At 29.4% G+C, this 13,301-nt stretch overlaps 1 protein-coding gene across 3 annotated transcripts in view; it reads left to right on the top strand.

Annotated features, from left to right (window-relative positions):
• The first annotated feature begins 4,380 nt into the window (after nt 1-4,380).
• The window catches only part of LOC107447408 (uncharacterized), a 39,872-nt gene continuing 30,951 nt past the window's right edge, over nt 4,381-13,301 (top strand). Inside the window, exon 1 of one of the 3 annotated variants that reach the window (XM_016062317.3) lies at nt 4,381-4,539. The gene's annotated coding sequence lies outside the window, so the exon portion shown is untranslated. Of the gene's footprint in view, nt 4,540-9,322; nt 9,452-13,301 lie in introns of those variants that run through there. The other 2 variants (XM_071179390.1, XM_016062319.3) reach the window with 2 other exon arrangements.

Here is a 13,301-nt window from a genome sequence, read left to right on the forward strand (position 1 = left end):
GAGCCTGCAAGCTTTTGACTGCTTTTCGGGTTACTGTTTATGGTGTGTTTTAAAGCCATTTGGCTTGCAACGTGATCATTGTGTTTTGAGGCTCTCTAGAGTAGTACATGTGTATTTGTTACCTGATTTATTATCAGCGTTTTAAAAAAGAATCGTCATTTGAACACCTGTTATTTGAAGAAGAAAAAAATTTTCTAAGACACTACTTACTTGTTAACAATCTATAAAAAACTTCGAAATTTAAACTCAAATGATAATTTTTAAACTGAATTGAACCCAATGATATCAATCTATTAATCTCGCTGCTCGAACAATATGCTTACACTAACGTATGATGGTGTAAGGCTTGCACCATGAAAAAACAGAATGGTGTAAGTAAAAAGTAAAAACAGTAAAATAAAGTAAAAAGAGGCCAAATCAAAACTACCCAAAAAGCGTGTTCTTTCAAAATCTAGCAACCATGTCACCTTTCTAAACAACATATCTTTAAATTAAAACAAATTTCCACTTCAAACTCACAAGAATTACTTAATATCTTTAATATCTCATGAATTATATAATTTAGAAATTATATAACCTTAGAAATTATATAATTTATATATTTTATTAGAAACAAAATTATCCGTTGGAAAATATCGCCTCTCAGAATAAGCTGTAGTAAGCGGCTGTATACTTTCTAACCGGAAGTAGACCAGGTCAAGAGCTCGAGAATGTTACTGTTTACATTTATATTGAAAATACCATCCATAACACTGGGAGGATCAATTTTCTTTTTTGTTTTCTGATGCATGGGACTCTTCAACAGATCTTGGATACTTCCGCATCGCTTATTTCAATTCTACGATCGGTTTCTCTCTACAAGCTACATATTTTTACGTAATTTGTTCGTATAACCTGAACCAGCACTCTTTAAAATCCACTCGAGTGATTAACAAGTGTCACCACTTCTCTGGTACTTAGGGCGTGGTAGAAAGAAGATGATAATACATTTCAGCTAGGGATGCGCAAGTCATGTGTTTTATGCCTTCAGTGTCATATTCAATGTAGCAGACAATTGTACAGAACGTATACGTTGCTTGCAAACTTGCACATGTAAACAAAACTGAAAATATGATTTTGAAAAAAATCTGTTGCTTTCGGAACAACGCTTGTTTCAGATTGGAAATCACCACACCCAAATTAGGTAAGATTAAATACTTCCATGAAGGCAACAAAAAGTTTGTTCCCCAGTGTTGACCATTAATATTTAATGCTTCGATTTAATGCGGAAAAAGCGAAAGAGAAAATAAAAATAATAAATTCTTTCTAAAGCAATATATTGAATAAATTGGAAAAAGGACAGGCATTTATATAATTGTATTTCCTTTCTAATTTTTTTAATTTAAAATAAAATAACTAAATTCAACAATAGAGAAATGTTTTTTCCCTGTTAAGCATTGTCACCATTCTTTTCAACGAAAATCATAATTTTATTAATTTATTCATTTTAACCTTCAAGTATTCACAAAAAAGAAAAAGAACTAGAACTAGTTTTGCCTCCAGATTAGTAAGTTCAACTGCCTGACGTAAAACAAGCAAACTTTTAAGACTATTATTGACAGAACAATGAAGACATTATTTATTCCTTTCATTTGATGTTTTCAAAATAATTAATGATCTTCTTTTCATAAAAATGTTCAAAAATAGAGAAGAGAAGAGTTCAACAATAACAAAAAAGCGTGTTGAAAGCGAGTATTTTAGAAATGTTTCAGAAATTTGGAAGGTAAGTAGAAAACCAAGAAACTGTTAGGGAAAATTTTTCCTCTTTTTAAAGAAAATTGAAAATACGTCGTATTTTAGGGCTTGAGAAAATAAATCGAAGTACGATAACTGAGTAAAGTAAGACAATTTGTATCCCTTCTAAAAAGATGCAAATACGTCATATTTTCAGAGTTCGGCAAAATAAATCGAATTAAGATAGCTATGCAAAGGAAAAAAAATGTTTCATCCTTTTTAAAAAATGAATATACGTCATATTTTAGGGTTTGGCAAAATAAATCGAAGTAAGATAACTATGTAGAGTAAGAAAATTTTTCCTCCTTTTAAAAAAAATAAAAAAAATCATATTTTAGGGCTTGGCAAAATAAATCGAAGAGAGATAACTACAAAAAGAAAAAAAACATGTTTTTAAACTTAAAAATTTGAGTGATATCAAAATATTATTTGCATGTTTTTCCTCTAAACTAGACTTTCATCCAAAGTTGGCAAAGTCATAAATGATATTGCTATGCTACAGTGCAGTCTTAAAAAAAATACAAAATTTAAGCAAATTACATTGAATAAACAAGCTTTCAAAAACATTTTGGGTTTGTAAAAAACAAAATGTTTCATTATGGAAACAAAGTAATAATAATAATAAAATTACAAACATTTCATCTAAATTAGAATTGTAAAACTTGGGTGGAGTAAACAAATTAAATCTAACTTTCAAAAGTTGAATTTAAAAAAAATTATACATTTCTTATGATAAAGCAATAAGCTTTTTTTTCAAACTCTTGAAGTTATGTGAACAAACAGACTGAGAAAAGATTGGAAATAACTGTTGAAAAATGCCGGAATATAACATTTCTATATAAAAAAGAATTCATAAAAATTCAATGCATTCTTAATTAGATGCATCAATACATTGTAAATCAAGTTGCTTTTAAATTTCAAAATTACACACAATGAAGAACATGCTTAATATGTGCGTAAATATAATATTCAAAATATTCAATATAATGTAAATATTCAATGTGTGGATAAAACATGGAAAAAATTACAGAACAATAAAAAAAGGGAAAAAGAAAAAAATAATAATAAAAATAATAAAAATCCTGAAAAAAAAGATATAATCTTTTCATCAGCTCACACAATTATATACACAAAAGGGAGTGCTTTCTAACATTGTATCAATATAGCCAAGGAAAATATATAGATACAATAGTGTGAGAAGCACTCAAAAAAATAAAATAGAACACATTAAGTAAAAATATCACGTAAAAACAGAAAATAAAATAAAAAGAAAAACAGAAAAAAACATAAAACAAAATCTATAAAGCGAAGAGCGAATTCAAATGTATTTACATGAACGGGAAATGTTTCAAGAATCATTTAAAATATTTTCGTAAGAAGATTGCCAGATTACAAAATAAGAAAACAGAAGCATGAATAGAGGGGTTTCGTTTTATAGTGCGTTCTTACTTCAGAACTGAAGAGCGTTTAATTGTTAGTTACCAAGGATGGGCCCGAAAATGGATGTGCGCAAGGTAATATTATACTGGATAATTTAAAAAAGTTTACAATTAATAATTTTAGAAAATAAACTTTTATTTAAGAAAAAAAAGAAGAAGAAAAAGAGAGAGAAAGAAACATAAATTGCCTGTTTTGCACATAATTTAAGCCACGGATGGGGATGCAATGGATTTGCACATGGTAAAAATTATATAAATTAACAAAGAAGTTTTTTAGTAAATTATATTTTAATATATAATTTTATTTAATTATGATAAAACATATGATTTTATGATAAAAGGTTAAATAAGTTTATTCTAGTTTAAAAAGTTTTCTTAAAATCTAATAACAAGACTGTTCTCGACTCCACCTAATACTCGAGAATAAAAACCCTTCATCATTGAAGTGGACAAAAATCAACATGTTTTAGGTGCCCCAACATGACGCTCCATGAAGGTTAAAAATAGAAAACAGTTATCAACCAAAAAAAAAAAGTAAAATAAACAAGAGCGAAAAAACAGTAGCCGCGGTAGCCGAGAAAAGGGTAGAGGCTTAAAGATTGATTTCGGGGCAGAATGTATTTCCATGTGGTATTTAAGGGCCATGTTCATTTACAAAAGAATTGATATTCCTATAAAGCATGACATCTATTGAGTCAAGAACGGAAAGTATCTTGGCTTATTAAAATTTAATGTTGGTCCAAGGTCCAAACAATGTGCAACAGTTGATGATTTATTCATTTATCTGCCATGTTCTTCATCCATACGTTTATTTCAGAATATATTGATATTTGTATAAGAAAAATAAATCTATTTATTTTCACGTTGTTTAAAATAAAATAAAAACTTGAAATACACATATTTTTTTTTTAATTATTCGAACTTAAAATTTTGTTTATCACTGCTACTCTTTCAAATTTATTTTCTATGTAAATAAAGAGTGAAATACTTTACATAATCGTCATGATTTGCGAAAACATGTCGCGTTATTTACCGCTTGAATAGCGTTTGGATTAAAAGAGCTCAATTGTAAACAAAGCTGTAGTCAAAAAGAGTTATTTCAAAATTAAGTGGATTTACAATGAAAGGAGGAAAAATGTGGGCAATTACGTAGCCCCATCCTTCATTAGTAAACAAATGACTCTCTCCTTATTTCTCAATTAATTTCTCCTCTTCGCACGCATTGCTCAATGCTTAACAGATAAATCAAATTCAAAGGAAGTTCTACAAAGCAGATTTTAAAAAGGTAGTGCCGGGGTTTTTGTAGAGTAACACCTCAACAGTAACGGTAAGTCTCATTTATTTGCATGATTCTAGAATTTCTTTTTTCAAAACGTGTCTGTAAAAATAAGCAGAAGAAATAATTAGCAGATATATTTTCGAATCAAATGACACCTGCGATTAGAGACATTCATTCAAAACCTTTGGAAAAAAATTTAAGAAACAAAAATTTAAAAGAAAAAATTATAACGAAATTATAAGTAAAAAAAATGTTTTATATCTTTAGAAAACAATTAATACAAAAAAAAACATTTAAAGAAAAATCACAATATCGAAATTTTCAAGAAAACATATTACAATTTATTCATTTATTTATCAATAGATTTTTTTTTACATAATTCGAGCGTAAGTTATTTTGTTTGCTTCTGTGGAATTTTGCCCATTTAGTTTTTTAAAAAATTTCCATATTGAAAATTTGAATCGCTTTGTTTTATTTTATAAAACAATAATGTGTCTACACATTATGGTTAATATTTTCCTCATTAAAGATTTGTTATTAGCATTATTACTTATTAATAAAATATAAAATTATTAAAGAATCAAATTGAATACAATTTGAATATCTTTCTACTAATTCAGTAAAATATATATTTATTTTTTCATTTTATATAAATCGCAGTTGGATTGTTTTACTTTACGCAATTGATAAATAAATTTATTTTTGAAATATCCAGAGTTATTTATTAAAATAAAATTATCATACAATATTATAAATACTTGAATAATATACTTCAATCATAGTGAATCTATATAAATTAAATAGCTTTAACTCTTATTTTTGTAATATTGATAAGATAAAACAATTAAAGACAAGATTATTGTGTTTTTAAAAAAATGTGCAATTTTTATGAAAATAATTAATGCTGAGTTTGTTGGTTTAATGCTTATGAAATGTTTCATAAGAACTTCTCCTTTTCGCTGGTGCAGGTGATTAATTCGCAAATGCAAAGGCAAATAAATTAAACTAATTTTTTTTGTTAATGTTTTAGGTTACAGCTATTTAAAAAAATTAACATAAGAAAAAAACATATGAAAAAAAACATAAAAATAAATAAATGAAATATCTGAATTTACTTGCACCGGTGAAATGGAAAAGTAGTGTTTTATATTTAATTGATAAACACATTCAGTATCATTATCTAAACATCATTATTTAATTTAGTATATTTTAAAAATGAAACAGCAATTCTAAAATATTTTTAAATTTTGTTATTTGATTGTAATTAAAATTTTATTTTAATTGACATTTCATTTTAAATTCAACTAATTGACTTAAAGTTTAAGTAATTTTTGTATTCCTACTATTAGTTCAGTTATTCTGCCTATATCTTGTTCAAATTGTCAATCGTTAATAAAATACTCTTTATTCCTCCACTCAACTTCAAATACATTTTTTTTAACTTGTAGTGGATCTCACTTTATGTTAATACAGTTTTTTTTTTTAAATATTGATTCATTCATTAAATAGGGATGAGCAAAAAATCATATAGAATTTTCTGATTGTTTAAGCATGAGTCATTGTTTTAAATTTTACTATCAGCGATTCAGTTTTTCATGCATTTTAAAAATAACATCAGTGATAATTTATAACTTATAGCTCTATTTGAACAACAAAAAATAGTTTATTGTGCACATTTAATTATTTTATATTCACTGTGTCATATAAATTCAATAATGAACATTACGTGATAGCACGTGTGGACCACGTCACCGAATTTATACTTTTTTAGTTGTCTGCCGGGGCCCAGGGCCGCATTAACCTATAGGCACACTAGGCACGTGCCAACGAAATTCAGGGGCCTACGAAAAACTTGGGAGAAAAAAATTTGTTGACAAAAATAATTTAGCTTTAAAAACAACAAGTGTATTTTGCACAAAATTATGAAGATACAAATAAAAATGTAATATTTTTCGGTAATAAATTATTTTGCAGAATCTTCTGATCTAATATATTACTTTTTTGCGATTTTTGGATTCAACGAAATCTTGTATTATGCTGTCGAATTCCAAACTACGCAAAATGTCGTATTCAATAGACATAAGTGCGAGCGATGCCAAACGATCTTGATTCATTGTTGAACGCAAATAATTTTTTATCAATTTTAATCTGGAGAAAGATCTTTCTCCTTCTGCATTTGATCCAAGAATCGACAAATATATTCTTAATGCAATGTGAACGTTAGGAAAAGTATTCACAAGTTTATCTTTAATTTGAGCCTTCAACATTTCTTGTGCAGATTTATGTTCATACAAATTTGAAAATAGTAAAAATTCATCTACAAAGTTTTCCTCTAAATCGGATGAGTAAATTTTCACCAAATTTTGCGCTTTTAGTTTAATCTCAGATTCTGACAAATTTTTGTGTAATTTCCTTGTAATTCGGGTTCGATAAAACATCGATTAATGACACTTTTTGGTCGATCCAGAAAACTGGGAAATTCAGACATCCGGGATAGCGATGGTCCCGAGCATCCCAGATAATTGGTTCTCTACTGTATAAATATTTCTTGTAATTAATCTCACTATCAATTTCACTGTTTTCTTTGCTGGTTTGTTGTTGTATTGTTGACGTGAAGTGTTTACATAGTTATCGATCGAACTAATCATAATGGTATTATCGATATCAACTGCAATATCGGCAGTATGTCGGTATTGCAGATAAAGTTCGATAAACAAATTTGTAAATTAAAATCCATATTAATAAAAATGTTAAAAAAATATTCAAGAAAATTTTAGCATATATTTTGAAAAGAGGGAAGGAAGGGAGAGCCCAAAAACGGCTATGCCTAGGGCCTACGAAAGGTATAATCCGGCTCTGCTGATACCAATTCCTGCAATTAGTTCCCACTCTCCCTATATATCGCTCATGGGCTGCAATAGTAGCGAATCTCAAAAATCACGTGTTTTGGACTAAGAACAGGTGTAAATACAACCACAATTTATATTTCAACTTGAAGGCAATCTCCGTTTAAGCAAAACTAAAAAATTTCTTACGCATTTTCTTTAGCAATGAAAAGTTTAAACCCACTTATCTCAAAGCATGATTTTTTGAGTTGTGCCGCTATTGTAGCCCATGAGCGATATATGTATGTATCTTGTTCAAATTGTCAATCGTTAATAAAATACTCTTTATTCCTCCACTCAAGCTCAAATACATTTTTCTAAGACTTGTGGATGATACTTGATGTTAATACAGTATTTTTTCTAAATAATAATCCATTAATTAAATTTAATTAATTAATTTTAGTTTTGTATAGGAGAGAAAAAATGTAATTATACATTAAAAAGTGACAAAGATAAAATTTTCTTTATTGACCGAATTAGGAATTGACTGTAATGTTGTTTATATTACTTGTTTATTATAGAAGACCAAATAACAATTGGTATCGATTAAGAAGGAAGAGATTTGAAATAATGGGAGAAATTGTTTTTTCTTTGAACATTGAAATATTAAAGTCCATAATGACTTAAATTCCCAAATCATATCGCTCTTTGAACCTCATAAAAAACCTACTGCAGAAAATTTCAAAGAGTTAAGAAAAAAGAAATTATAGCAGATCATGAAAGACGAAATGAGAAAGTTTTAGCTTTTAGCTAAGGTATTATTTTCACTGAATAGAATAAAAATAAAACATATCATTTCAGAGAGAAAAAAAAAATTAATATTAACAGGGCCGTTTTATCCATTAGGCACTGTAGGCAACTGCCGAGGGGTCCCGCCACGTTCAGGGGCCCTGTGCTACGGAGAAAAAAATTGACAATCTTTCTTAAACAGTAAAAATTTAATTCGAAATTTCAATGACGATTTTCTTGCTCTGTACATTACATCGACGCTATTTTAGTACATTTCTGAACGCATTCCAAATTAGATATTAATATTATGNCACCAAGATGGCGTCGTGACTACTTAATCTACGCATCCAGAGCTTTAAGGTGGACTACGTTTGATTGAAATTAGTATTTTTATGGTTACTTGAAAACGCGTGTTTATTTTGTTTAGGGTTATATTTAAAAAACGTGTAATTGTAAAACTAAATAATTTAAAATCAACGGTAATTGTAATAAAAAATAAATAAATATTGTACTAAAAATCAAAATTAATAGAGATATGGTACTGTAGTGAATGGTAATTGTAATTTAGTAGTGGCAGATACACTACAGTACTAACTCATCAAAGACAAACGTAAAAAAAACGCCAATATTATTGAAGCAATAATAATAAATTTTGTTAATATTTACTAGTTGAAGCAAAATTATAAGCTATGTACTAAAAGGAAAAATTAATTGACAAATGATACTGATTCGTTTAAGAAAGCGTAAAATATGGGCAAACTATTATTGACGTCAATGATGCCTAATTAATTTTGGTAATACTAGATACTATTAAAAATTTTAAAAAAAGCTACGAAGTAAAAAACAAAATGAATGGAGAAATAGAATAATGTTACGGAGAACTGTAAAAAGTCGTCTTACTATTACTAACACCAATAATGCTTCATTTTGATAGTAGGTTAATAGGTACTACTGGCATTATGGAAAGTGGTACAATTTTAATCTGTACCAAATATACTCCAATGTACCTGATAAGAAGCTTGATTCACTTCAAAAATATATTAATAAAGAAATAACATTCGGCATAATTCAAACACTCAAAAATAGGCGCCCATTTTATTAGGCTTATGCATTTACTTCATACTCTTAAAAAGTTACAAAATATTTTATGAGTCGATATGGCGACAATTACAGCTGCATCAATAGTGGATATTATTATGATAGAAACTGAGGAAATAGTTTCTGATATAAGTACAGGAACTTGATTGTGATAAATTTTAAATATCATAAGTTGCTTCGAGCAGTAGCATTCTGATAGATGATACCGAATACAGTTAATCTTTATTTGGATTGAATGAACTATGGAAGTACGTGTTTTCTTAATCTAATAACATAAAGCCACCGGGCAGAGCAAAATATAATGATAAATTTAAAAAAAGAAATTAGTTTAGCTTTATTAATTTTCAGTTTTGAGCAGGATTTTGTAGCATTAGAATATTGTTCAGTAATAATTTATAATTTTTTTTCAATAATTATCGTTAATTATTTTATCAAATAGATTTCTAATTTCAGTAAATAAGGTATTTATTGAAAAAATACAAACAAAACATTAAAAAAAAGTAAATAAAACGCTGCTTTCAAAACAGTTCCCGTGAAAATACATATCTGTCGCACCGTTTATTATACCCGAAAGCGGATTCTAAAATTGCATTCCTAATTTATGGAACTGAATAAATAAACAAAAATATCGTGCAGCTGCGCAATTATTCTTTTGTTTAAATGACCGGGTGAAAAGGCATTTTGTTTTTCAAAGAGGCCTCTTCCTCCAATCAAAAAATTGTCGTGTTGCTGTCTCAAATATCTTACGTCTTTAGAATTGACTATTCATCATCTTGTTCAAAAAAATACAATAAATAGCTTTTATTATCTTAAAGTGCGTCATATAACAAATTAAGGAACCTCAGTTTATCGAAAAAGCGACTCCGGAGAAGTAGTCTAGAAAACTACATTATTTTTGTAGCTTACTACAATTACGAATAATTTGGTATAAATGTAGTTAATTACAACTACTTTTATTACAAATATAGTGACGACAAACTACTTTCGAAATGTAGTGACTACTTCACTACTTTAACGTGAGGGGATTATTATCAACTAAGTCAACCTTCATCTATCAAAAAGTACCTCTTGATAGAATCAAGTTAATATGTCTTGTATACTAGTGATTTGGTATTTAATTTTTATAGTGGTAGTTATGCCACATTACTCCCCTTCTAGAGTTTTAGCTGTGGTAGAATTCGATGAACGAATACCACTATAAAATAAAATTTATAGTTGATCTATGCTGTTTATTTATTTATATCATTTTTACTTTTTCATTCACTATATATTTTGTCTATTTTTCTGTGTTTATAGCAATTTGCTCATTATTTTTCTTTTTAACATTTTTTTTAAATAGCATTTCGCTCATGATTTTAAATAAATAGATATCCTATATTTACATAAATAAGTGATAAAAACTATGAAATTAATCCTCATCACAGGTGATTGCAAACTTAAAAGTACGGAGTACCTTTTTAGGGTCTATTGACAAAAAGGTTTCTAAAGCGAATAAAAATTATTAAAAAAACAAACTAAAATTTTATAATATTTTATGCCTTCATTAAGATTAAGTTACTTATTTAACCTTCCGCTAGTCGCGCACTTGTTTCCGACATGGTTAATCGCGTTGCACCTATGAGGTGTTTCTGATTTTTTGAAAGCCAAATGAAATTTAGTCTAGTTTAAATAGTTAACTGTTACCAATTTAAGACTCTTTAGAGAGATAAATATCAAAAAACTTATTTAGCGAAGTACCGAAGATAAATTTTTCTTGCTCCCGCGTCGGATCTCTTCCTCCATCACAAGATGTTCAGCCAATTGACGCAAGAAGGTTCTGCGGTTTTTCACTCCATAACCATTTTCTGTGCATATAACTTGACCATTTATACCTGCTACGTTGAGTAGGACAGAAAATGAGATAAAATATATATATTTAATTCATAAAAATATTATATCCATAATACTTGCGTCAATGGTCGCGCTGCACCAGAGGGGTGATTTGAGCGGTTCCAACTCTCCATCGGCATGTTCTAAGGTCGGTTTTACCCGGACATTTGAGTAATCCGAAGTAAGGAACATAACATTAGGTTCGACCCCCGGAAAAATCTATTGACGGTAAAGAAGGTGGAACTGCAGTAGGAATGCACCTGTGAGGTGCGCGCGTCTAACGGAAGGTTAAGCAAAAAAAAAATAATAATGTGTTAAAGCATGTAAAACTGTTTACGCTAGAAAAAGCAGCGAGTCCAGCAGCATAGAGGGATGAGTAAGAAAATAATAGCTTTGAATATGACATTGAATCGTATATTAATCGTTTATACAATAATCTTTCAACATTCATAAGGAAAAAGTTCCAATCCCGGGTACTGGATAGATGAAAAAGTTAGGAGGGTTTTCATTCCCTTTTTCTTTTTGTTTTTTCTATTTGAAGAATGAAGGAGTTCTAAAAAGTTACGTACCGCTCCACAAATAAATATCGGGGAGGGGGNGGGGGGGGGGGGGGAGAGGGAATACCTCTTTTAAATTCCATTATTTGTAAATTGATATAATTGCAAACTCATCGTTTGCGCATCTAGGATGATTATTTCTCTCACTTATCCAAGGGCGCCGGCAGGGGGGTGCAAGGAGGTGCACTTGCACCCCCCCCCGTCCTTTTTTTAAACAATTAAGGAAATACAGAAAAAAATTTTGTTATAAATTTTTTTTTCTTAAAAATAATTTTATTCAAAAACAAATAATTAAGTAATTATTGATACATAATAATTAAAAAATTGTTTAATCAAACAAGAATTGTAATGAGCCTTGTTTGTTGTCCTAATCTGTTTATAACTTTTTCAATGAAATCTGAGTCATCTTTGATTCTTTTCTTATGCACATTGAGCATGCACAAACTACTTAATTTCTCGTGAGACATTGTAGACCGATTCCATGTTTTGATGCGTCGCATTGTACTAAAAGTGCGTTCAATAGCGCACGTAGTAGCTGGAAGAGTTCGGCCAATTTTGATTGCCTCCGCTACAGCTGGATAAAACGGTGTGGTCTCAATTACTAAATCGATGTATTCGAGGGATTCATAAGAATTTTCTCTATTCCACCACATTTCGTACCACTTTGTAGCTTCAGTGATGAATTTCGGTAAGAGCAGTAGCTATGCCAGCGCCATAAATAAAGTTTCTTGTGGCAAAATTTGCAAGTACAAGAAATTCGTACTTTTTTTTAAATATCTTGTCAACAATGAAGAAATGTATTTTGAAAGAAATTAGCAGATGAAAGTTTATTGTAATAACAAAACAAAATGTAAGAACAGAATATTTGTAAATTTTTTTTTGGGGGGGGGGGTTAGTTTGTTAGAGGGTTGCACCCCCTTTTACATTATTCTGCCGGCGCCCTTGCACTTATCTCCAATGTATGCCGGGTAATGGAACTGAACCTTAAAAAAAAACATTGATGTAGGGCATACGGAGCAAATATATACCGGGCAGTGGCACTGAACCAGAAAAAACACTGATATAGGGCATACCTAGCAAATGTATACCGGGCAAAGGCACTGAACTGTAAAAAAAACATTGATGTAGAGCATGCCGGACAAATGTATATCGGGCAGTGGCATTTAACTATACCTAGTATATATTTCGGACATTTACCAAAGTGACTGCGTGATTGTCAACATTCACTGGTGGAAATCAACAACCGCCCATTTCTGTCATGTATGTATAATTTTAAGTTACCTTCTCATGGATATTTCAATTATTATATGTTATTAGTACAGTACAGAACCCGTTATCCGGAAATCAGAAAACCGGAAAACCAAAAAACCGGAACGAAATTCGATAAATTTTCCCGCAGTTTTTTAAATAAAAATTTTTTTTCCTCATAAGATTTTAGGAAATTTCTTTCTTTTTTGAAAGATGTTTACCTTACCATCATTTTGGAAATAATCATTAGTGTATTACTTCATCGTTTTTTCTTCTTTTTAAGATTATTTCCCAAAAAAAATTTTTTTTTAGTTGGGTTTAACAATAAAAAAAACGGCTTTTTGTAGAGATTCAGAAAACCGGAAAAATCAGTTATCCGGAATAGCGATGGTCCCGATCGTTCCGGATAATCGGTTCCCTACTG

The sequence above is a fragment of the Parasteatoda tepidariorum genome, chromosome 4, assembly GCF_043381705.1.
Source record: "Parasteatoda tepidariorum isolate YZ-2023 chromosome 4, CAS_Ptep_4.0, whole genome shotgun sequence".
Classification (NCBI taxonomy): Eukaryota; Metazoa; Arthropoda; class Arachnida; order Araneae; family Theridiidae; genus Parasteatoda; species Parasteatoda tepidariorum.